The sequence below is a fragment of the Astyanax mexicanus genome, chromosome 18, assembly GCF_023375975.1.
Source record: "Astyanax mexicanus isolate ESR-SI-001 chromosome 18, AstMex3_surface, whole genome shotgun sequence".
Lineage (NCBI taxonomy): Eukaryota > Metazoa > Chordata > Actinopteri > Characiformes > Acestrorhamphidae > Astyanax > Astyanax mexicanus.
The window spans coordinates 34,900,854-34,906,058 of record NC_064425.1 but is presented as its reverse complement, the minus strand read 5'-3'; positions in this window follow the sequence as shown (position 1 = coordinate 34,906,058).

Below are 5,205 nucleotides of genomic sequence, written 5' to 3'. Positions count from 1 at the left end.
GAGGGACAATACCCACGTGTCAGTGTCACACCTGCCAGACCAGTTTCCTGGCCGACTCTTTAGGCCGAGACTTCAGCTCAAATAACAGCAAGTGTTACATGCTCCCTTTTACAGCAAGTAGAAACGCAACTCTGAAATAGTTGGGATCCTGTGTAAAATGAAAATGAATGGAAATAAACAATGGAAAAATATGCAAATCTAGTAGACACCTATTAGACACAATACTGGAACATTGCATTGACAATTTTTAGACTGGATTAATCTGACCACAGAACAGAATTTCATTTTGCATATTTTAAATGAGCTTCAGCCCAGTAAAGATGGCGGAGTTTCTGGATGGTGTTCATATGGCTTATAACTTCTTCTCTGCATGATCCAGCTTTAACCTGCATCAATGAATATTATGCAGGTAATGGATATTATGCAGAATATAGACCGTTTCAATGAGGAAAACAATAACAAAGCTACTGCGCATGTCTGTTCCTTCGACGCTTCTGGTGCCGCTATTTTCAAGTATACAGCTGTTAAAATAAGAGCGCATATTTCACAAATCTCCCGAATACAAAGCAAAAACGTATAGTCAGAAATTAGTGAAAAGTGATCAAACCTCTTTTCCTGATCCTTTTAATAAGGATTTAAGAGGGAAGTTCTTTCCTCTGATTTAAAATGCTTGCCAGAGGTGACCTTCCCAGATGTGATCACTACCTTGAAACGGAGGCAGTGAAAGCGCACCGCAGTTTGGACGCATAACGGAAGTGTCCTAGAAACAGCTACGCCACTTCCTACACTCATGAATATTCCTCTAAAACGGTCTATTATGCTGATATTAGTGCAGTGATTTCCAGTACAGAATCAGTACAGTCTGTTATTAATGCAGTGATTTCCAGTACAGAATCAGTACAGTCTGTTATTAATGCAGTGATTTCCAGTACAGAATCAGTACAGTCTGTTATTAATGCAGTGATTTACAGTACAGAATCAGTACAGTCTGTTATTAATGCAGTGATTTACAGTACAGAATCAGTACAGTCTGTTATTAATGCAGTGATTTACAGTACAGAATCAGTACAGTCTGTTATTAATGCAGTGATTTACAGTACAGAATCAGTACAGTCTGTTATTAATGCAGTGATTTGTAGTACAGAATCAGTACAGCCTGTTATTAATGCAGTGATTTCCAGTACACAATCAGTACAGTCTGTTATATTAATGCAGTGATTTCCAGTACACAATCAGTACAGTCTGTTATATTAATGCAGTGATTTCCAGTACAGAATCAGTACAGTCTGTTATATTAATGCAGTGATTTCCAGTACAGAATCAGTACAGTCTGTTATATTAATGCAGTGATTTCCAGTACAGAATCAGTACAGTCTGTTATTAATGCAGTGATTTCCAGTACAGAATCAGTACAATCTGTTATTAATGCAGTGATTTCCAGTACAGAATCAGTACAGTCTGTTTCTAATGCAGTGATTTCCAGTACAGAATCAGTACAGTCTGTTATTAATGCAGTGATTTCCAGTACAGAATCAGTACAGTCTGTTATTAATGCAGTGATTTCCAGTACAGAATCAGTACAATCTGTTATTAATGCAGTGATTTCCAGTACAGAATCAGTACAGTCTGTTTCTAATGCAGTGATTTCCAGTACAGAATCAGTACAGTCTGTTATTAATGCAGTGATTTCCAGTACAGAATTACCCAGCTCTAGTATATACTTACTTTTCCAGCATTCTGCAGCTTTTTATGTTGTATTGTGAATAAAATATGGATCTATGCAATTAGCTAATTATTGCATCATCATCATCATTATTATTATTATTATTATTATTATTATTTTCAAAATGCCTGTAGATGACTTCTTTACTACTGCAAATTTAAGCATTAATTTGCAATAGTAGATATTTAACAGACTCGATCTCCAGGTGGCTATATAGAATATAAATACTTAGCACCTTTTAGGTATACTTGCAGTATTCAAGTCCCATTTGTCAGCTCTGATTAATGACCACCAGAGGGCAGAAGATTTCTCCCAGTGCTATTACACAGCAGCAGTGCTGTGTAAGAATGTATTAGTTGTAGTATTTATAGTATTTGTCTTCTACAGTTTATCTGTTTATGTTTGCAATATTCTGTTTAGCTTTCTGTTTTAAAAATAATATGAATAATATGGTATAAAATTAAAGAACACAGATAAAACATTATTTCCATTATATAATCCTAAATCAGAAAAAAGTTGAGACAGTATTAAAAAATGAATGATAATAAAAAAGTGCACAGAAACAAAATGCCAAAAAATAAACAAAACTCTTTGTCATCACACAAATCAATGTTATACTAATTTCACTAGTTACATTATGGGCCTCTGTTGACCTGTCCTGTCAGGAGAGATGTGGGAATTCAGTCGGTCACTTCAGTGAGCTAGTGTCGTAGCTTAAGCAGGTAGTTAATGCTAGGTATAATTTTTTTTTTAAGAGGAGTTAACCACAGTCCTCAGATCTTCAGATTGAGATAGTAATACAAAAAACGAATCTTCAGAGAGGAGCATGAATCTGGACATTTGGACTAAACCCCAGATGTTTAAAAGGTCCATGCTTGATGCAAATGTGGATAAAATGACCTTGTACAGACAAGGCCACACACAAAAACCCTATGCTTCAGTCAGACAATGGCAGGCCAATTCCATCATGGGCTTAAAATCACAAGTTTATAAATGTGCCGAGCTACACACATTATACCACTTAAAAAACTGACTGCTCTTCATAAATAGAAGCTGATAGAGATTATTATTCACTGTAGTCTACAGAATTGTTCAAGTCAAGAGTCAGGTCAGGAGACTTTTATCGTCATTATATCTGAGTACAGGTCCACAGTGTAACAAAATTACGTTCCTCCGGAACCATGGTGCAACATGGAACAACAAACAATAGACAACATAAAGTGCAAGAGTGACGGTAGTGCAACATAAACCATTAAGTATGTAAATGCTGCAGTAGAGAGTAAGAGCAGTAACACCATCTGTTCCAGCACTGCTTTACTACAGACAAACATCCATTTATAATTACTAACTTGTTCCCTAAAAAGACAGTATATTTTTCCATAAAAGCCTGGTCACAACTTTCTATAATATATTTTTATTATGACTTATAATGTATTTTTTAAACTCAAGCAACACTGAAACCACAGAGCAGCTGCATGGGGATGGAAAGGGGAGGGAAAAATCCCCAAATAACACACAAAATTCAACTTCCTGTTCTGTGTGGCATACACTTTATTAAACTCAAAATAAGACAACCAGGATCTATACATTTAAGGTTATAAATTATAAATATGGCTGTACATGTTTACCTGTTTGTGGGAATGCATTATAAAGAAGTCTTTACAAAAATGTTATTAAAACTCACCACTCTCTAACTTCATTTGTCATTTCTCTATAGAAAACACTTCTACTTTTAATAGGTACATAGTTCTCTGTGTGTCTTTTCTAGTTATTATGATGAAAGTGTGAATGTGCTGTTTGTGTGTGTAAGTGTGTAAATGCTGCAGTAGAGAGTACCAGCAGTAACACCATCTGTTCCAGCACTGCTTTACTACAGACAAAGGCTTAGGTAGAAAATGACTTGTTTCCTAAATAGAACACACTCCCCCTCCCCTTTTCGCAATACATTTTTCCTTTAAAATATATGTTTGTGCAAATCCAATATAAATGTATTTTTGCAAGAATTGTATTAAGTATTGCTTGTTCAAAAGCTTCTGCATTCTTAAAATGTATGGGTGATATTTTTCGTCAAGTGATCATAATTTTAACCTGGGTTCATTTAAATAATGTTGCTGAATAATATAAAATCCATTTCTGCAATTATTAACAACCTCAGTGTGCAAAACATAAAAAAAAAACTTACTGTTGTTTAGAACATTTCCCTTACACCAAAAATAGGTGAGAAATAGAGAAGTATGACAATTCTCTGATACACAAGACATTCTTAACAATAATAGACAATACAGTTATTTTCACTCCCACATTTAGAACTTTTTAACTCTTTATGACAAGACCAGGGCACATCATTTTTATTTATAATGTTGGATGAAGCTGTCAAATTAAATACATACAATACCCTCAATACTGTGGCCTATCTGACATTTGATCTTTTTGTTTAAAAGAATAGAGTTATGCTAGGCTAATAATTTAAACGTGTTAAATCAACTCTGAATGTTTAAGTATAACATTCACATTGGCAATATCAGAAACAGGTGCGTTTCTCCCCCAAAAATGATACCGCAGAACTGGGGAGCACCAGGAGCGAATTGTTTAGCTCAGCTCAGCTGTGCTATATATGAAGAGACAGACCACGGACCTCTATGTGAATGGGAAATCTCTACGTGCCAATGACAAATCCGGTTCAGGGAGAAGGTTCTGCCTCTGAGGAGAAACAGCCAATCACCTTGCAGGGGAAGTGGGGAAGCCCCCTTCATTTTGCGGGTTGCAGCGAACTGACATTAAAACTAGTGGTGTCAATCAATTAAAAAATAAATTCTGTTAATAACTGCGATTAATCGCATTTGTTTTTCTTCAGACGCAATTTTTATAGTGGATATATAAATGTAAATAAAAGAATGAATGTAAGAAATCAAAAATGTAATTATATGGATATTAGTGGTGCCAATTAAAATACTAGTATATATTAGTAATAGTATATACGTTTGAGGGGAGATAAAATCAATGTAGGGTGCTGGAATAAAGAATGCATGATAAATTGGATTGTAAATGTCTCAGCTTGGTTGTGAGGATTTCTGAATTCAAACTTAATTTGATTTTGAGTATAAAAATCTCAGGGATGAACAGCAGAGCATGAAAGTGTGTGTGTGTGTGTGTGCGTGCGTGCGTGTGTGTGTGCGTGTGTGTGTGCGTGCGTGTGTGCTTGTGTGTGTGTGTGTGCGTGTGTGTGTGTGTGTGTGTGTGTGTGCGCGCGCGTGTGTGTGTGTGTGCGCGTGTGTGTGTGTGTGTGTGCGTATGTGTGATAGAGAGAGAGAGAAATAAAGCTCTCTGACTGGGTCTGAATGAGGCAGATTATGTAAACTGTGATGAGATTATTACTGACAGCTGATTACTGACACCCCCCCCCCCCCCCCCACCCCCCACCACGGTTAGCAGCTAATGCTAATACTACTCGAGTTTCATTGCTGGAGAACTAAACTGAAACT